Raw genomic sequence first — 21760 nt, 5'->3', positions numbered from 1 at the left:
CGAGCAGAGCATTTATAAGCTTTCCTTTAGACCTGGTGCAAATGCAGATAACAGGTGAGAAAAAGGGGCATCACAAAGGCAGAGTTAAACCTGCTCTGTACATTTTTATTTCCTAACCAAGGAGGCCTGAACCTACCTTCATTAACCCTGTATTTTTTGGGTGTCTGCTCCCTACCCCCCTGCCCAGGGAGGACCATGAGGTGCCTGTGGAGAAGCAGCAGCAGCAAAGGAGCCTTTGTTCCAGCCTCAGCTCCCATCCTCACCTCACACCCTCGCTGCCACCCTGCCTGCCTTGAAGTCAATTTGCTTTAGAAGATGTGGGCCCTGAACTCTTTCTCCTGACATTTTTTTCCCTGATTGTTGTTCCTCCTTTCTCTATACAAAAGTAAAAAATGGCAGCTATTTTTTCACCTGAAAAGCCACACTTAGGGACAAAGGCAAGTGCCTTTTCTTGCCTACCAATGGCGAAGTTTTTGGCAGCTTCATCCCCCTTAAAACTGATTTCCAGCAGTGTGCAAGCTATGATGCTCTCACACACTTGCTGGTAGTTATCTCTGTAATAAAATGCTTACAAAAGCTGGCAGGCTGTCACAATAAAATTCTTTGTTCTTACTAAAAAATTATCTTAAAATCTTTTACACCCATTGTATTAGAAATTGATGAGTAGAACAAAAAATCCCAAATTTACTTTTGCCATTCAGTCAGTGGTTAACAAATATTGGTTGTTTTTAACAGATTTCCAGCCCTGGCATGCTCCCTACATAAAGAGTAAAGTTGACCATTTACAAAAACTATATTAATTTCAGATCAAAAAAGCAGACATCATAGATCTGAGCCTTCACTTCAGTGAAATTGGGATGTTTTAAGGTCACTGATTCTAGTTTGGTCAAGGAAATACTCACAGATGTATTTTACAGGTTGGCTGTGTATTAACTCAGTGCTGCACGTAGGTTACACTTTTCATGTGTCATCCTGAACTGACACACAAGGGTTAGGGGCAGAATAAAGCCAGAGGGAAAAATGGATCTTATATAGTCCCACTACAGCCATCCCAACACCTTTTAAACAGGCATGCACAATAATATGGTTGGCAAAATTAATATAACCTGATTACTCCTTTTATGGTATTTTAGAAATGGTGAAATTACCTTGGTCCATTTCACCGTACCACAGAAAATCACAAGCAGCCTTACAGGAGGCTGAAAATCTCCATATTTATGAATGAGGCATGGATGATTAAGATAAAAGCATCCCTGCTATTGATCACAGGCCTCTCTCATCTATTAAAATAATAAAACTACATAATGCTGCAGCACTAAAACTCAGCACTGGAAGAAGGTGACCGAATGCAAACACTGGTGGTCATGGCTCAAACACGCCTGGTGGGTTTGTGCACAGAGCTCTCAGCACCACCAACACCTACCAGTGACCAGAAACTGGTCTAGTAAAGCATCATTCCCAAAACTATCCAAATACAGCTCCATATAAAATATTTTTATTACGTTTTTTATTCTGGTTTTCTTAAGGGAAAAAAAAAAAAAAAAGGTATTTTTTTTCCAAGTGAAAATCATGGGGATTTTACAGCAAAAAGTGTGTCCTTTTGCTTGGCAGAGGGTGGAATATCTCAGTCACACTGGAAAACCACGGCGAGCTGGCCTGATATTAGCCTGGATCCAATTAGAAACACTTTTCTGTTTTAACCCAGGTGGAATTGCACAATTATAACAGCAAAAGCCTGTGCTTGAGAGGAAATGGAGAAAGTTGTTCTTGCTGAAGAAAGGAATAAAGGTCTGTTCAGTGCTCCACAAAAAACTTGCACAAAGAGGAGAGCTGAGCACAGCTCTGGAACCCAAGATGAAAACCAGGGTTGTGCTCCATGGTAGGACCAGGTACTGAGCATGGATTTGTCCCTCCAGGAGGGGAGGAAGCACCCTGGTTTTCCATCAGGGAGAAAAGGAGCTTCTCCAAACCATGATGGGCACAGTTTACACCAAAACTGCTCCACCCATGCACTACAACTTGTCTGTACCCATTGCAAGAGAATCTCATCAGTTCAACAGGGCTCCTTCCAGCAACTCAGCCAGTTTGGAAAAGGGAAATACAAGCAGCTGTTCAAAGCCTCCATGACACTGAGAGGATGTGGCCATGGACACTGCAACAAGCTCTGGAGCAGTGCACACAGGCATTGGGCTGGGTTTGTGTTTGCGTTTGTGTGTTTGTGTTTGTGTTTTTGTGTTTGTGTTTGTACAGCCCCAGATCCTTCCTTTGGGTCTCTGACAGTGCCACCAAGTCTCTGGTAACAACCTGCTGAAACAGGTGCCTAAATCCTGCCTAAAGTTGTAAATTGTTTCAAGAGAGATTCTTTCACAAACTGCAGTAAAAAGTCTGAAACTTCATACTGGGTGTCATTTCTTCTGAGTAAAACAAAATACACCCACACAAGTCTAATTGCACTGACATTTTCCTCTGAATTACTCTGAAAACCATGAGACAAATAAATGTCATGCATCTCCATGTGTACAGTAAACACCTACCAAAAAAAAGGCATGTTGTGAAGCTACAGGATTCAGTTTACAGAACTGAATGAAAAGGGAGCTGTAGTAGGACATTCCCTCACCTATTTTTATGTAATTTAATGTGGCAGCATTGCAGGAAAAGCATTTACTATAAATTTGTCAAATTACCTCTTCATATTTTTATATTCATATTTCCAATGAAAATATTTATATAATTATTTACCTCTGAAAGGCCTTGATGTGTCTGCAGCTCAAAACACAGGCAAATATGGACTAGGATTTGATGATTCTTGTGGCTGCCTTTTGATTCTAGATACTCTATGATGTTATGATTTTTATATGGCATGAACCTGCTTTTTAAGGGTTAACAGCTGAGGGATACAGATAACTTCTTTTTAATTATTTGCTGCAAACTATTTGAACCCTTTTCCTGGCTGCCTTTCCCAGGCCACACTCAGAAGCAGATATACCAAAATACTCTACCATGTGTCTGACCCAAACACAGCCAGGACAGGAACCTTCACAAGAGAAACGAAAAAGGAAAGGAAAAGATAAAGAGAAAAATAAAAGTCTATCCTCTGAAGATATGCAGACCCATATTAGAAATGCAGGAGTTGAGATAGTTTGGACAAATGCCCAAACTTCTGAGAGTTTAATCAAAACTAAACCAACCAATCCTCTTCCCCTTTTGAGATTTGCCCAGCAACAATTACGATCAGTTTTAAAAACCACAAGTACTTAATAAAAACTAGAATATTATAAATCTTCTGCCACATGAAGCTAATAAAAATAAATAATAATAATAAATTCTAATGCTTAAGGTACCCAGGCCCAAAGGCACTAACCTGTATTTGTGCCTCAAGTCAAGAGTTCTAGAAATATTTGAATAAATGTTTTTGCAACAAGGTATTTTTCTATCCACTTGCCAGGTATTAGACTGATTATTTAGACTGCACTAGGACTTGTAATGAGATTGTTTAGGACATTATTCTATTTACATGTTCATCTGACATTATTAAACCTCTATTTGTTTCTACCACAGAAAATATAGAAATATGTTCCAGGGAGCAAACTGTTGGCCAAATTAAGGGCCATCATCAACCTCATTCTTTCCATTTTGATATTAAATTTAACAGCATCAACGCTAGCTTGCACCAACTGCTCAGCTTGGGCTGCCTACAGCCAAGCAGCCCCACACATCTCTTTGGAAACACAAGGAATCATTTCCTTTGCCAGCCCTCCAAGTGATACTTTTTGTTTCTCAGTGCCTCATCCATCTCCTTCACACGTCCATTGAAATGCAGAGGATCCTGTAACACTGTGGTTGATACCATCCCAAACCCAGTGGGTGTATAACATTTCGACATCACCTACGCACCACAGAAAATATTCATTTTTCACGGGACTATTTTGGTTCGGCTGACTTGGTTCTAGCGGGAAGAGCAGAGGTACAACATTAATCATCCTTTTAAAAAGTTTGGAGCTGGTTCCATGTGATTTCAGTGCCACGATCCCACAGGCAGTGCATTGTCCCTAAGCCCCAAATGTGGGCTCTTTCCCTACTTCTATGCAGGAAAAATTCCCATATAAATCTTGCAGCAGCTTTTGCCAGCAGCAAGTAGAAGCTGAGCAAAAGTATTTTAATTGCTCCAGTTAATAGAAATAATGCACTCTTATGTAAGTGGTGCATATTAATGTCTAGGAAATGCTCTACAGTGCTCTCCATGCTCGAGGCTGGGTCAGAGCACCCCAGTGAAAGTGGCAGACACTGTGTTTTCACTTAGCATCATTCATTGGTAAAAAAACCAAAGCACTAAAGCGAACTCAAACACACATGCAAAAAAATCCTATTTTGGGAATATGTTGGAGCACTTCTAGAAATCACTGAAACTGTTTTCATAATCCTTCCACTTGTAAGGCCAAATGCCTTAATTACCATGAGACCAGCTAGCTACAGAAGGCTCAGAAAGAGCCATAAAAACATTTTAGTGTAGCTTAAAATAGCTTTTCCTCCTCCTAAAAATAGAGCAATGCACAGAGAAAACACTTGGACCCCTTTTGGAGGCAATGGAGGAGGGTGAGGCCAGCCCCAGGGAGGAGCAGGGATCCCCCAGCCCCTGCACTGAGCAATTCTCCACTGCTGCTCTCCCAGGCCAGGACACTCTGCCAAAAGCATGATGCTGTCCTCTATCAAAACCCCTTTCTAGCCTGTGCTGAGTCTGACCAGCCTTGGGGCTTGAGCCAGAATGATTTTTTTTTTGGGGGAGGAAATTCCACATTTGGGAGGGAAAGGATGAAGCATTTAAAAAGGTCAGCTTGCCAGCAAAGGAAGGCAGTTATAGGAGTAAAGGGGAGGAAAACATTTCCTGGGTCACTGAGTTCTGTCCAGCGCTACCAGAAGGAACTAATTCATATATTGTCTTTCACACACCGACCCAGCTCTTGCAGCAGGCAGAAATGTTGGGATCCACCTCAAAAACTGAGCAGGAGCCCCTGGGATGGCCAGCAGTGCCTCTGCAGCTGCTGCTCCCCACTGCTGCAACCTCTGCAAAGGGGCAAGGGCAACAGAACTTTGCCAAAAAGCTTAACCCAATTTTTTTCCCCCATCTTTTTTTTCCCCTATCTTTTTTCAAGGCATCTGCTGCTGAAGAGGCTCATCTGCAGCACCATTTCATCAGTTCAAAAAGCAGAGGGAGAAAACCCAAACTGTCCTGTCCCATGCGGATGAGCCTCCAACCCTGGCACTGAGGACCCAGACTCCCATCATGGTAAGAGATTTGGATCCTCTTCTGCAAAAATCTGCTCTCAACACTAACAGCTTATTGAAATTTGGGAATTCCCTCCACTTCCCTGCCTTGGTTTTCCAGCTGCAGTATGAACATTATAATTTACCCATCCTTGTGAAGGGCTTTGTCATCTTTCGATGCACACACCCCCACTGGGACAGTTCTGACACTAATTTCTGCTTCATATCAGATTATGTGATCGTTATTAACCTTCCAGCTTCCACTACTGGAGGGTCAAATCCATCTCAGCTCGGCAGATGAAGCTCTACTGACTTCACTTACTCCAGGACTGGATTTAGTCCTGGGCATTTTTCAATTTAAAACACACTGGCAAGGCAAAGCCACCACTGCTCCTTCCAGGGGTGGTCTGATTTCATTTACAAGTATTTGTGCTGGCAAGTCCTACATAGTGTTCAGATGCAATTGTGTCTGAGTATTAAATATAATGGGTTAGATGTTATGAATAGGAAAATGAGATAACTTGCTAAAGGAGGTTTGACAGCAAGAGTGAAAGAATGAAGATTCAACTTAAGCTGCTGAAAGCCTAACAAGATAAAGACAGGCAGGGGAGAGTTCTCTTAAATGTGATGAAAATAAGGCCTGAAGGGGTGGAATGATAGAGAGGCTGAGGAGTACATGTTTCAAGACAGAAGATGAATGTGCCCAACATGACAGTAACATGTAGCTAAATTAATCAAAGTACCCACAGCACTAAATAGAACCAAAACATATAGATTTATGCAGAAATCCCAGAACAGCAGATGTGAGACTGACAGAAGGATGCTTCCTTTTGATCTAAATTAATTTTCCATATTTTTTGGTCATTGGCTTTTATCACTCTGTGTCACTGGAAACATTATAAATCTGCCTTTTACATTTTAAATACGTGCTGTCTGCTTCAGTGTTGAACCCACAGGTCCCTCAGCACCCACTATTATGTCTCCCCATTAAAGGCATCACGGCACATGACAAATACCCTGAAGCTAAATTACCAGGAAAAGATTCCTAAAAATCACAGCGGCACACACCTGTGTGACAAAAACAAACAGTTGCAAGCACTAATATTTCACCTTGAAAGGACAATTTTAAGTTAATCCCGTTCCCATGATTCATGCTGGATTTGCAGCCTTTGTTTTGCCCGGGCAGATGCAGCCCAGCTCTCAACTGCTCTGCTCACCCTCCTCTGGTGTTTCTCCAGGGACTTCTCCAGAGTCTCCTGCACTCCCACAGCCTTTTCAGAGCTTGGGGGATTGGATTCTAAACCCCCTCGACTGCTGAAGGGCAGGCAGTAAATTGGGGGTCATTGCCCCCTTGACTTGGGTTTTCATCAGTGGCTGCTGTCCCGCTCAGAAGGCAAGATCCCAGTCAGGGCAGCTGCTAGAGATTAAGCCCAGGCTGGATCAGACCCTGGTGTTGCTTGCAGCAGGAGTGCAGATTCCAGTGTCATCGAGTCCAGGGCAGGATTTGGCCCCACAGACTCAAATGAGCACCTAAACCCGCTCAGCTAGCGCAATGGAGGGAAAGCAAAGGAGTGTTCATGGGGTGGGAGACCCTCCCCACCACCAGGAGCTGTGTGAACTCAGTGCATTCACCATCACATCCCAAATACCTCCTGGATGCCAGCTTGTTACACCACATCCCACCTTGAAGCATCCCCTTCCCTTTCAAGTGCCCGGGGGCAGGGAGCTGGGGTGCCTGAGGAAAGCTGGGGGCTGGGGATGTCCCAGTGCATCCCACCTCCCCAGGGAAGGGCTGGGGATGTCCCAGTGCATCCCACCTCCCCAGGGATGGGCTGGGGATGTCCCAGTGCATCCCACCTCCCCAGGAACTGGCTGGGGATGTCCCAGTGCATCCCACCTCCCCAGGAACTGGCTGGGGATGTCCCAGTGCATCCCACCTCCCCAGGGAAGGGCTGGGGATGTCCCAGTGCATCCCACCTCCCCAGGGAGGGGCTGGGGATGTCCCAGTGCATCCCACCTCCCCAGGGATGGGCTGGGGATGTCCCAGTGCATCCCACCTCCCCAGGGAGGGGCTGGGGATGTCCCAGTGCATCCCACCTCCCCAGGAAGGGCTGGGGATGTCCCAGTGCATCCCACCTCCCCAGGGTGGGCAGTGCAGGGATCCAGCAGGACTCGGGGCAGAGGGCTCTCAGGGTTCACAGCCCAGCTGCTGCTCCCAGACTGGCATCCCCTTCCCAGGCTTTGTCTGCTGTGCAAAGGGCTTAGATCAGTTTTGTTCTGAGAGCCGGGGCTGCTCGACTCCTCCCCACCCCACCCCACCCCCAGCCTTCTGAGGGGAAGGTGACAGGGATTAGAGGGTTGAATTCCCTTCTTTATTTTTTTTGCCTTCTTTTTTTTTTTTTTTTCCTTTAAAGAACTTCTGGATGCCAACATGACTTTTTTGTCTGCAGGAGATTAGGCAAACGAATGCAAAGGGTGACAGAGACGAGGACTCAGCCCTACCATCCAGAGGCAGGTTTCTGGGAGGACCTACTTTCCCTTCACTCTGCTGTTATGAATAGATTGATCTTTTTTGTGTGAGTGTCACAGCTCAGAGAAGTCAGTTGGCTGGTGCAGAGTGGGGAGCAAACTCAGCCCAAAGAGCACTGAGCCACAAGACACTCTTTATTTGCTTATAGGTAGGTTTACAAGATGCAAAGAGAGTGAGAAAGAAGGGCATTGCTTGGCACTAACACTCCCTCTATTGGAAAAAGAGTATTTTCCCAGGAATGTGCATTATATTCCTAGAATAATGTAAATTAAAGTGAACCAGCATGCAAACAAAGCGTCCATAATTTACTGGAAAAGGGGCTGGGCAACCAGGACATTATCTTCCATTATGCAGAGAGCAAGGAAAAGTAGTACAGTACAAAAGTTAACCATGTTTTAAAAGTCACAGCACTAGATGAAACTTAAGCTTGCAAAAAACCCACAAAATTACAAAAAGTTTTAATTAATTTACAGTCCACTGCATGGTTTCCACTCTCCTGACATGGCACCCAGCAGGTCCCTGGATCTCCCACTGCTACCAAATTCATGGATGTCTAAACAGAGAGGATTCTTTGGCTTCTGCTGCCCTTAACAGAAAGCACAGGGTTGTGGTGGCACAGCACAAATGTTCTGCAGCTGACATGGTTTCTGTACTCCCCAAAGAGGTTGGCATCACTTCTGTTCACCAGACAACTCCACAGCCAAGTTTTGGGTGAGGAAACAGCATCTGACTCCACTAAAAGGCAAGGGTCCCAAAGCTGGGAATTTATTTATCACAGCATTTGTCTCCCAGGTAGGTAAGAGGAACTTTTCCAGCAGCCTGGATCCAGCTGGGGAAGCCATGCTCCCCTTTGTGGGCAGCAGATCAAGGGAGGTGATTCTCCCCTCTACTCTGCTCCCATGAGGTCCCACCTGGAGGGCTGCATCCAGCTCTGGGTTCTCTGACATATGAAGGACAAAGACCTGTTGGAGTGAGTCCAGAGGAAGCCTTGAAGATGATCCCATGGAATTTGGAGCACCTCTGCTGTGGAAAAAGGCTGAGAGCTGGAGGTGAAGGATCCAGAGAGAGCTCAGAGCCATCCTGTGCCTAAAGGGGCTCCAGGAGAGCTGGAGAGGGACTTTGGACAAGGGATGGAGGGACAGGACAAGGAGAGAATGACTTCACATTGGCAGAGGCTGGGTTAGACAGGATATTGAGAAGGAATTGTCCCCTGTGAGGGTGGTGAGGCCCTGGCACAGGGTGCCCAGAGAAGCTGTGGCCGCCCCTGGATCCCTGGAAGCATCCAAAGCTGGACAGGGCTTGGAGCAACCTGGGATAGTGGAAGGTGTCCCTGCCCATGGCAGGGGGGTTGAAATGACAGGAGCTTTGGGGTCCCTTCCAACCCAATCCATTGGATGATTCTGTGATTGTTTAAAGCAACCTGGCAGGAGTGGTGGTCCCGGCCGGTAACTTCAAAAGCCAGAGCTCCAACCCTAGAATGTGCAGCTGAATGAATGCAAAATGCTTCGTGCCTGGTCACACTCTGCATCACTGGCAGTGCTGGAAGGCTTTGGGATGCCCTCCCACCTTCGGATGTGGACAGCTGTAAATGCCAGCTCCCAGCATTTAACATGAGTTTAACAGGTTTAAGCCTGTTTCCCCACATTAGGCATGGATGCATAGACTGGAAGAACAGGAGATTAGCACATGGTGCTCACTGGAGGAGAGACATTCTCAAAGCAGGAGGGATTTGATAACTATGAGCTCCAGCCAAAAAAATAACCCATTACAGGTTTTCTAGTGTGAGCCATGAAGATCTCAGTATCTCTTTGTGTGGCACTCATAATAGAGAAAGGGAGGGAGGAACCTGATTGTCGGCAGAACGTTTGAAACCTGAAGAAAATTTAAGCAAAAATGCAATTTAAAAAAATAATGATAATTTGCTAATATGGGATTGGATTTGAGAAGAAAGGATACAAAAAAAATTTATGTCAAAGCCAGGACTCCAACATTTTGGAGGATCTTTGCAAATATTTTTTTTAATTTAACTATTAAAAATCAAGGTATATCACAAAATGAGTGATAGATATTACACAATTTTAAAGATATCTTTTTTATTTTTTTGAAAGCCTGAACATTTCAAAACTGTCTGAAGAAACTTCCTTTTTCTGCTCAGAAAAAATAATATTCTTAAAGGAATGTTGCCTCAACATTGCCATTTTTCAGATATATCTGCAGACAATTTTCAAATACCTCTGCAGTGAGAAGCACTGAGTTTAACCCAAATATTGCCATATCCAAGCAGGACATGGCCATAAGAGGTGTCTGGCAATGGCAAAGAGAGCCAGACAAAATCTTAGAGAACAAGCCAGCTGAACTATAGTAGAGCTCCTCTCACTAAAATCTACAGATTGCACTTTATAACTTAAAATTGTATTATCTTATTTAGCAATATAGTGATTTATACTTCAATTCCCTTCAAGCCCCTCATGGAGCCTTGCTCTGCTCTGCCTAGGAGAAGTGACAGCAACACAGGACAAGGCAGAAGGGATGAAGTTGAATTGATCACACTTTTATTTTGGTGAATAGATATATTCTTTTACTCCAAGCCTCACATAAAGCAGTCCTGCTTCTATTGGGTTTTTCTGAGACTCCAAAATAAATACACATCCAGAAGACTTATTCTCATATTTCCAGCTACAGCAGAGGCATCCAGGGTTTTGCTTCTCCTACCTTGGATGTACTTGCCTGTGTTGATTCAGAAGCAGACTAACATATAGGACCTTAAATTCTGTATGACTCTGTGTAATGTAATGAACACCAACAGACTTTAAATCTCCTGTATCTCATGGGCACAGTTTATTGCATTATATGGCAAAAATCCAAGAAAAAAATTTTCAGAGAGAAAAAAAAATCAAAAATGAAAAATACATTGCTACTGAATTTTCTAGCAATATCACAGGAATGTGATCTCCCCTCAATATACATACTGATGATCTATTTGGAATTTTTATCCACAGTTATGAAGAAAAAGAAAATGTTATTCCCTCAGAGGCCAATTTTCATCTGCTCTGGAATTCTCATTTAAACATCTCAGAGAACACTTTTCCTTCTCTAGATATTACCCACTATTCGTCTGGCTCAAGGCTCATGTCTGTTACTGTGTGAGCTACATAGAAAGAAATCCCTAATCATATTTCTGACAAGAGTTCTCACAATCTAGTTGGCTGCCATCATCCCATTTCCAGTATTTCACCAGTAAAAATGTAGGAAAGGTTTAGTCTCCTTTCACCCAGCATGTGCAACTCCCATTACTGGGAGTCACCACATGTGCGCAGATCAAGGGGATGGATTGTTTAAGGAGCTGAGCCTCAGGAGCTGCTGCCAGGGCTCCCTTTCGGGTTCCAAGATGTAGATATATGATATACAGATATATGGTGAAGAGTTTGCAAGAGTGGAAGCAAATGCCTGGATCCTCCTCTCCTGCTGAGATCCACCAGGATAAGCTGGGGTGGAGCCCCTGAGGATCCAGGGGCGTCACACAAGGGCTGGGGAGCATTGCCTGGTTTCACAAAATGACTGGTTTTGACATTAATAACCATAATTCAGAAATTCTCAGAGCCTTTCACCACAGTGAAGAGCAGCACTGCCACTGCTAGAACTGTTATTCCTTTTCTTCCTTAACACCTAAAACACACCAGAGTTTCAGGTTTGGTTTATGTTTCATTGCACCTGGAGCATGTAAATATATCTGTGCACATTGGGTGTCACCCTGACCTGTCAGCATTTAACATTTGGGCCTTTGACTTGTGGGCTATGTGCAAATGACCACAGTCAAGTTCATATTTATACTGAATTAAATATTATAAATGCCCAAGCTCAGGTCACAGCAGTGATCTCAATGATTTTTCTGATTCCCTTTAACATTTTCACACAGAATTCACACAGAATGACTGGCCTGGAAAAGACCTTCAAGATCATCAAGTCCAACCCATGCCCCAACACCTCAACACCTCAATTTTCCTGAATTCCTTCTAAACACAGAACTGTACTAGATCAGGGCCATGCTGCAGGGACAAATAGGCAAAGTGACCATGAAACTGGTGCTTGGTCTTGGGGGCAGAAATCACCACCAGCAGGAGTCATCAGAAATCACTAACTACCAGCATTTATGGATATGGAATGATTAGGAAATGAGAGAGGGAACCCTCCCCAAGGGAGCAGTTACTTGTTAGGTGTGTTCTGGGAGTGCACACACCTCACCTCCCCTAGGCCTGGACCCACGGAATGCGTTGGCTTGCTGATGTAAAAGGAAAATTGGGAAGGTTTTTGCTGTATTTCTCCAATAATTCAACTCAGGTGTGTCCCGCTCTCTAAACTTCTCCAGACATTACCTTCCTAAATTTTCAAATTGAGTCTTTACTCCTTTCTATCCATTTTCCCCTGCATCACCCCAGTTCATGTCAGAGCTCAGAGATCCTGTGTCATCTCTGCCTCCCCCTCACACCTCCAGAGAAACCCCAGTATGCTGGGAATTAAGGAAACAATGGAGAGCTGCTGTGACCCATTCAAATGACTGCATGAATGAGAGAGGTTGGAGAATGCAGCCCTGGTACTTCCTCCACATCCCTGCAACACAGGCAAACATCACACTGGTGACATCTCAGCCCATGGCAAGTGCTGCTGTGAGGGGTTCCATATGGCTCAGACAAAGAGCACACATTCATCTTCAAACCTGGAACCACTTGGGAGCACTGCTCTACACAGTGAACCAAAACAGTCCATGATCCCTAACAAACCTGTAATTGAAAAGTCAACATTTGTCCCATTCAGCAAAACAGTTTTCTCTAAAGAGATTTAAACTTTAGAGCACCTGATTTTTTTCAAAATTGTCTGCATGTATATTGCCCCTATTCCTGCTTGAAATATTTTAATTTGGTCTCTTTATTTTCCCCACTCTCCAACTTTCACCTCCCACACCCTGTGTGCAGATTCAGTCCTGAACTCTTCACAGGCCAAAATTTTGTCAGTGGAAGCTTTGTTTGCCAAGGCATGGGAAGAGACTCCTGATTTTCAAGAGCTCAGCTTGCAGTTATCCAGCAGACCATAAGCTGTGTATCAGCTCAGCACACTGAGCCTTTTTCAAAATCCCAATTTTATTATCATACTCCAGCACAGGTTTTAGGTGGACATTTGAAAACACGATGCAAAACATTTTTAAACACTTTTAAAAACATGAATTTTACACTGTTTTTCAGCATCTGCTGAGTAACTCAAACCTGATCTGTCTCCAAGAATACCAACAGTCCATTTCTGTCCTAGAGGAACGAGACTAAAGCTTCAACAGCACAAAAGAAAAGGTTTGTCTCTGTTCTGTCACACCTGCTGTTACTTCTGTAATTAATGGCTGTGCTTAGTCCAGGAAAAACCAAATCAATGGATGTGAAGAAATTTAAACACAGCTCTTGTTTCAGCAATCCATAGAAAGAGATTGATGCTTTATCACACTGAAGGCACCGTTTTTTTTCCACAACATCTGTAATTTGTCTGTTTAGTGGGGTTTGTGGTTTTGTTAAGATGTGCAGATATGCATAATCCAGCCATGCACAGCAAAACTAAAGTGCCAAATTCTTAACCCATTGAGGAGGCAGCAGAACACTACAGCTGTTGACTTCTTGCAAAAAATCAGGGTAGCTAAGACCAGCACAAATCTTACTTGTATTTGTACATGAAAAAGTAATACCAGTAATAATAACAATTTTTAAAAATCAGATGCCAAGACCACGACTGGTGTAAGTCAGCATAGCAGCACTCAGCTGATTGCAGCAGCTCTAATCAAAAGAGCAGAGATCTGCCCTAATAACAGCATTATTGATCCTTTCTTTAAAACACACACTCCTATACACACAGCATATTCCCCATGTCCATCCTCTAGGATTATTATAGAGCCATAAGCAAGAGCAACAATTATAGTTTTTATTTAAGAGATGCAAATCAATATTAATTAAAATTAGACAACTGTTTGTGATGTAAGGGCTCCTTGTACTCAAAGGGCACAGTGGCCATTAAATATATTAAGACTTATTACTTAAAAGATTTTAGACAAAGTCAATGCCTCTCGTGTCCTAGGGGACAGTTCAATGCCTCAGTAATGTTGTACAACATTTAACTATAGGTGCCACAATCAAAGGCAAACACAATTAAGTATCAAACAGTTAAATGTTATGTGTCACTCTCTAAAGAATCTATATTGAAATGCTTAATTAAACTTTTTTTTTAATAATAAAAAAAAAAAAGAAAAAAGAATTCCATAGCATGGGCTAGCACCAAAACGAGCCTTTATTTGGTTTGTATTAAATAACCTGCATATTAAGTTGCCTGCATTTCTCCTGTTCATTATCATGAAGGCAGCATTTGCATTTCTTGATAGACTATTCCTGTTTCCTTCCCCTTTTTTTCTTGTCTTACATCAGTCAGTGGAAAGAGTGCCACCACAGGCCATCATTAACCTTCCAAATCTGCCTCAAAACAAATAGTACAAGAGCTCACTAATTTGAAGATCAAAAAGCCACTTGTCCATTATATAATTGGAATGAAAGGCAAAATGTTGCAGTTCTGAAGAGCACAGTAATTACTAGCTGTTAATTGCTCTCTCGTGGTGGCTCACTTTTAATTAAAAAGAACAGCTCGTCGCAGGCCGATAAGCAATGGTGGAGACCACTGGTTTAATCAACAAAGCAGAAAAATTTGTTTCTGCCGCAGCCAACAACAGCTTGAGAAATCTTCAGATGTCCAATTGAGATTAAAAACTGTCTATTTAGTGCAGTCAGATTTTATTTTAACCAAGGAAATGACTATTTGAAGTCTTCCAATGTGAGTGTCCCCACCACATCCCTGCTGGTGCTGCAGGGACTAATCACTGGCTTGTGGTTGTGATCATTCAAGTAAAGAAATTTAGCTACTTTCCTCTTGACTCCATCATTCTTGGGTAATTGGCCTGTCTGAGGTGAGCAGTTGTGTTGGGCTTTTTTTTTTTTAAGAAAGAGCTTTAAAGTATGGAAGGCCCACAGACTGTGCATTTAATTACTGTTCATATTTCATGCAGTCAAACAGAATTTCATTTAAAAAGAAAATGATTTACCTACCAAAAAAAAAAAAAAAAAACCACCACAACCCTAACTTAACCCACCCTTCCCAACCAAAAAATAAAACACCTTATATTCACTGCATTGGGTATTTTGTTCCTTTTCATTTGGCGGGTGTATTTACATGCCAAGAACATATTTAAACATCAAAGTTAATTCTTTCAGAGTGTTCTGTCTTTAACTCTTTCATCTAATGACTGTGGCCTTTGAGGGAAACCCCGCTGCATGTCACAGGAAGGGTTTATTTAGTTAAGCAGGTTAGGTAGGTTAAGTGGAACCATTTTGCCCTGGTTTGCCTCATCTCTCTTTAGCCATGAGCCCATTTGCATCTCTCAGCAGCTTCTGTCCATCCTCCTCTCCTGCCCTGCTCTGCTCCCCAAGGTGCTGTACTCAGCCCTTTGCCTCCTTGTATTTATTTGCTGCTGCTGAGTGAAGGGCTCAGCCTCGCCTTGCACTCTGTGGAACACATGTACATAAAACCAGAGCTGGCAAACCTTCACCACAACCCCTGCCCCTCTTCCCAGCACTGGGATGTGGATGCCTGACAGCCCTGCACAATCTAATAGAGGAAAACAGGCATTTCCAATCAACGGGCTCCGAGCATTATTGTGCTTTTCTGCTTTACTCCCATTAACAACTGGAAATAAATGTCATTATATCTGCAGCTATAAGCAGCTTTGGAGGATTGGTCAACTTTGGGTTGAACTTTCAGGCATATTTCTGAGCTGAGTAAACTCAAAGCTGCCAAAAAATATTTTACTGTTTTCTTTCTCATATTGAGAAAAAAAAAAAATCATTCATCTTCTTACACAGAAATATATGTATGCATATGCATATATATATATAAAACTTTTTCTAGTCTCTTTTTGGGCTACTGGGAATCACTTCTCTTCCCTGGAAACAGGTGGATTTTTGTTAAGTGTTTCTTTCTTTTAAAGGCTTCCTTCTTGAGGAGACCTAAAAAAGCAGGGAAAAGTTTCCAGATCCCTTTTTTCTCCTGGCTCCCCTGCAAGTCACCACCATTTGGATGTGCAGGCACTCCCAACAGAGCAGCCACCTTTGCCTCTTCCTTCTGACACAGCAGAGCTCTTGGGTTGGGATGTGGGGAATGCCCCTCCTAACTCTCACCTTTCCTTAGGGCAAAGTGGAACAAGAATTTAGCTACTGATTTCAAAGGAGTGTGATCTGACTCCTCCAGCCCTAAATTACAGGGTTTAAAATATTCAGTGATTACTCTGTGCTTGAATGCTGTGTAGGATGCTACCCTGGGAACCTGCCGTGGTGTTATACCAATTTTCAAAGCATCTACTCCATATATTTTAAACAGATCTTATCATACACCTTCTCATTTATCCACTGATTCATGGACACCTTTTTATTTTTCATATTAAAATGGTGATATGGAAATTCCTAAAGAATATGGCATCCACTGTGTTGCATTAAATACTAATTGAATAAACCTGAAAGGATCAGTGCAATCAGTGCAATCAGCTGATGATGTAACCTAAAACCTACAAGGAGAAAACATACCATAATATTTTTAGACATGTGTATGCCAAAAAAAGTGAGAATGCTGTACATTTTCTTAAATCAATGCACACCCATGAATATTTATCTGCCTTTAGGTTACCATGGACAGACATCTGCCAGTCTGTAAATATGAAAAATTAAAGGGATATATTTATTTTTTTTATATATAAACATTGGGATATATATATATATATATATATTTTGAAACACACTTGCTTGTTAGGTGGTGAAAAACAAATTTTCAAGCCAAGCTTCTTCCCCATCCCTAAACAAGCAGCAGAGAAACAAAAATGGGACACTTGGGATCAGCCTTCCATTCAGTCACTTCTACCCTCACTTATGGACAACTTCAGGGCTGTGAAATGAGCTGTAAAACCTGATCAGGATGTTAAAAAAAGGAATAACCAAAAATCAAATAATAAACCAATATGCCAAAAAAACAGAAAATAATTTTTCCTTTAATTATGAGTTTTCATTTTCATGTGCATGTGTGTTGACATATGTGCATATACACACTTTATATACATACATACATACATACATATATATATATTTATTTGTATGCATGTATAGGTGTGTGTATGTATATATAGATATATGTATGTGCATATACACACTATATACATACACATATATATTTATTTGTATGCATGTATAGGTGTGTGTATGTATAAATAGATATAAATAGATATATATATGTTATATAGATATGTTTTTATATATAGATATGTATAGATAGATATGTTTATATAGATGTATATAGATATGTTTAGATATATAGATATATAGATATATATTTATATATAAACATATATAGGTGTGTGCATGTATATATAGATATATATGGATATATATATATTATATAGATCTGTTTATATATATAGATATATATGCTTATATAAATGCATATAGATATGTTTTTATATATAGAGATATATATATATTTTATGTATATGTTTATATATACATATATATATATATATATATATAATGTGTGTGTGTATTTTAAACTTTGTCCTGGACAAAACGTGGCACTGAAGTTGTTGCTGCAGCTGTGCCAGGGCCGCTCCGCAGCCCCATCCAGCCGTGCCCGCAGGGATGCGGCGCTATCCGCATCCCTTCCTGCGGCCGGTCCTGCGCCCCGAGCCGCGATAAGCCCTCGCCCTGCCCCGCTCGCCCGGCCGATAAGGCGAGCTGCGAAGACGCCGTGTCCTTGCCAGCTTTTGTCGCCCCACACCTTTCCTGTTCCCAGTTTTCGGCGGGCACCTGTCAGCGCGGTCTGGGCTCTGCCGCCCCCGCCCCGCTCGGGTTTATCGGAGGAAACACTCGCGCTCGCAGGGATGGCCCCCGCACCGCGGCAGATTAATCCGAGTTGAGTGCACTTCCTTCGGCCAGAGGACACCAATTACCACCGCGGCACCGGCAGCACAATGCGGGCGGACATCTGACAGCCCGGGTCCCGCCAGCTCCGCATTGTCCTCCCATCAGGCGCTGTCAGTTCCCAGCCTTAATTACATCCTGTTTACAAACACTCGGCCGGACTTCAGATGGAGCCTTAACAAAGGTTGACAAAGGTCAGGGCCACGTCACGAGGATGTTATCTGTGTGCTCTGGCTGATAAACGAGGAGGAGGAGGAGGCGCGGGGCTGATTTTGGAGATAGTGCAGAGAAACCACCGAAATACTGAGCTCTGGCCCCTTGGGCCAAGAGGAGCTCGGTGGTGCTGAGGGATGCACTCGTACCTGGGATCACACAGGATTTGTGTGAGAGGACAGAAAACAGCCATCATCCACCTGAAATGGCAGCAGCTGGAGCTGACCAATAAAATGACTGCAATAATAACTTTTACAAAACCTTCTATTTGCATTTCAAACTCTGTGTGGTAGGAGCAGAAACTGCAGCACAGCAAATAAATCCTGTCATGTTTCCCACGCTAATACATCACTGAGACCCTCCATCCTGCTTCCTGGAGCACATGGCAGGGATGGGGACATCCTTCACATCCCCTCCAGCCTCAGGCAAACCAAGGACTGAGCGGGGTCAAGCCAGGTTTGCCCCAAATCCATATGTCCCCCTGCTCTACCCTCTCATATTTTCCTTGCACTATAGATTCGGCCTTTTGTGCTCTCTTTGGTACCTGGACAGAATTTTTTTTCTTTTTTTTTTTTTTTTTAGTGGTTAGCTTTACAGCTTTCTAGAGACACCATTAAATTAATCAGGGCTAAGATCCTCCCTTACATTTCCATGGTTTGCACAAGCACTTTATTCACAGCAGCTTCTCAGTTCAGTGTGGATAAGAAGCAGGTGAAACACTGGGAAGAGTTTGACATCTACACCTGGGTTTGTGGATATAGGAACAAGGAAAAGGTATCTCTGTAAACCAAGGTGCCCATCTAATACCATGTCCCTCCTCCAGTGTCTTTACTTTATCTTGAGAAAGGTGAGCAGAGATATGAATTTAATCTTACCCACAACTCAAGGTGGAGGAGTATATACAAAAGTCAGGCAGCTAGACCAATTAAATACTTGATATGGCAAAGTTAATAACATAAGAGCTTGTCAGCCTAACCCAGCCCTTTATCTGTTTTCAGCTATTCTCACATCCTAATTAATGCACCCCAAATCACACAGGATCACACATTAGTACCCATTAAAATTAAAACCACAGTCTGTTATCATATCACCCCTCTCAGAGGAAATACTGGATTAACCACATGGTATTAGTCAATAAATAGTGTCACAGCTTCATATTTCTCTGCTGTTATGCCCATAAACTCTATAAAACAACAAACAGAAGTTGTTGTGTCAACAGCTGAGTTAAGGCACCTCAATGAGCACCAAGGAACCAGCTCAGCATCTTCAGGCTAAACAAGGAGGAGAGGGTGCTTCTCTACTTGGAAAAAAAAAAAAACAAAACAACCTTCTGTTTAAAAAATATAATTTGAAATCAAATTCTGCAAATCTAAACACGTGGAGTGGAAGTGATGACTTGGTGGATAGGCTTAAAATGTTTGACAATCTAAGTGTAGAAAAGTTGAAGGTTTAAATAAAGTCTGCGAGTCCTGCACTGATTACATACACTCAGAAATATTCCTGGCTGGTCCTGAGTGTTTCTGCTTTGCACGGACAGAGCTTTTCCTGCAGAGCAACAGAGCATTGCCCCTTCTTGGGTGCAGAATTAAACCTCAGTCTCCCTGTGCAGGGACAGAGCTTATGCCCCCAGTGAAAAACCAGCAGATAATAGAATTAAAAGCAGCCCTGTACGGGATTAATTTTTTTACCTATTTACTAAATAGGCAAATTAGAAAGGGAAAAGATCTCAAAAGTCTGGGCTGGCATTTCTGAACCCTTTCTGAATGGGTGACCACAGCCCTTTAGTTGCCCCTATCTCGGCGCCAGGAGAAGCGCTGGCTCCCAGCAGTGCAGAACAGGACAGAGTCTCTTGACTTGACGCTCCGCAGTTCCCAGACTAAGCACTTGCTCAAGCCTATCCGTAGGTACTTAGGAGGGCAACCACCACTGCTCCTTTCTGACAACATAGAGCTCTTTATCAAAAACCAGGGGGAAGAAATGAAAGCCCGGGCTGACCTTCGGAGCACAGCATTCCCCTGCGGGCACCCAACTCTGCCTTCCCCGGAAAATTAGGCTGGGTTGCTGCAGGAGAGCCTTGCTAATGCAATCAAAGACGGTTCTGCAGCTAATAAAAGGACAGGCTCTTCCTTTCTCAGCTTCGTGACAGTCAGGCTCAGTGAGCCTCCTGTTCCAGACAGCGTGCCAGTCAGCTGCTGTTACTGCAGAGCTGTGTTTAACATCTTCTTAATTAGCCCAATTCCCCACATCTCAGCCAAGTTTTCTAGTGAGAAACAGCCTCAGGAGTTGTACAGCCCTGCATCTCTGGGAAACACAGTCATTAATGCACATACCCAATCCAGCACGTCCTGTTTTCTCCAAGGCTGGCCAGGATGGTGTAAGAATTGTATTTGGGCTAGAACCACATCGTGCTCCAAATCACCTGCAAACCTGCTGGTAGTTATAGAACCAAAACATCAATCCTGGGCTTCCTATGGAATAATGCTCCAAGCTCACCATCAGCTCCGGCCGGTAGGACAACTCCACTCCTCCAATCCACTCCTCTAACTGGAGCCTCTTCGCCTCCATACACCAGACATGACTCAGAAAACAAATAAAACTGATTACATAGCTTGTATTTATTTGCTCAAACTCCTGAGTTTCGGACATGCACAAACCTTTTGCTGCTGAACTGGTATAAATACAGCACATCACTGGTTCCACTTGAATTTATCCCAACTTAAACCAGAAAGAGATCTGTTCCTCTTTTTTATTATTATTATATCATTATGCCCTCTCTTTTTCTGTTTTCTGTTCTCCTTTTTGTTTTTCTTTAAAGCCAGCCTAACATTTTATAGACATCTCTCTCGCAGCTTCCGGAAGGGTGCTCCATCTTAAACTCCACAGCAGCACTGACAGACGGGGTTGATATTTTCTTTTCTTTCACAAGTAATAAAAAAGGAACATTTCACTACACATGAAACCAGAGTAGTGCCTTAAAAGAACAGTGTTTGTTTGGCTATAAAAAGTTACCCTTTTGCCAGACCCAGAATCAAAGCACTTGTATTTATATGTTTCCTTTTTTAATAAGTAAATCCAATATTTTTAAAGTTCATCAGTTTTAGATTATTATTGCTGCAAATCCTATGAATGGGGCAGCTGTGCCTGCTGAGCACACTCGACAGCACTGCAAGGTAGGTCCATGGTTTATGTTATCATTTGTGATTCCATGGGCAACACTGATGAGACTGCCAAGGATAAAACCTGGAACTGGCTACTGCACTCCTGACCAAGTGCTTTCCTTCAGCCTAAGATTTCAGTCATGCCAGGGCATCCCCCACAGGTATGTCAGTTTTGACCAAGGCATCTGTATAAAAAGAGGACAAATCCAAGGAAAATCAATCATTGGAGATCTCTCCTCTTTCTGTGCCTGCTGCAATTGCCCCATCTCACACTGAGGAAAATACCAATGCAAAGGGTGGATAAACACATTTGCTTTTCATCATCATTAAAATCCTACAACTAAAAAAAAAATAAAATCAATAATATTAATAATAATCATCATAAACAACTAAAAAGGAAGCTCTGTTTGTTCCCAACTACTGGCAATCTTTGGGGGAAAAAAAAAGTGGGAAAAACAAGGAGCAATCCTTTTTCCCTCTCCAGTGGGGTTGCCCTGCCAAAGAACCTTTCAGCCCTTTTCCATGCATATCTTGCCTGTGTCCAAGCCCAGACACCTGCCCCT

At 42.8% G+C, this 21760-nt stretch overlaps 1 protein-coding gene across 1 annotated transcript in view; it reads right to left on the bottom strand.

Annotated features, from left to right (window-relative positions):
* Nucleotides 1-21760, bottom strand: part of LOC139594654 (histone-lysine N-methyltransferase MECOM-like) — a 166933-nt gene that overhangs the window by 73233 nt on the left and 71940 nt on the right. The window lies entirely within an intron of this gene.

Source organism: Agelaius tricolor, unplaced genomic scaffold, assembly GCF_023055355.1.
Source record: "Agelaius tricolor isolate 1412-34295 unplaced genomic scaffold, bAgeTri1.0.p SCAF_12, whole genome shotgun sequence".
Classification (NCBI taxonomy): Eukaryota; Metazoa; Chordata; class Aves; order Passeriformes; family Icteridae; genus Agelaius; species Agelaius tricolor.
This window is presented reverse-complemented; position numbering and strand designations above follow the sequence as displayed.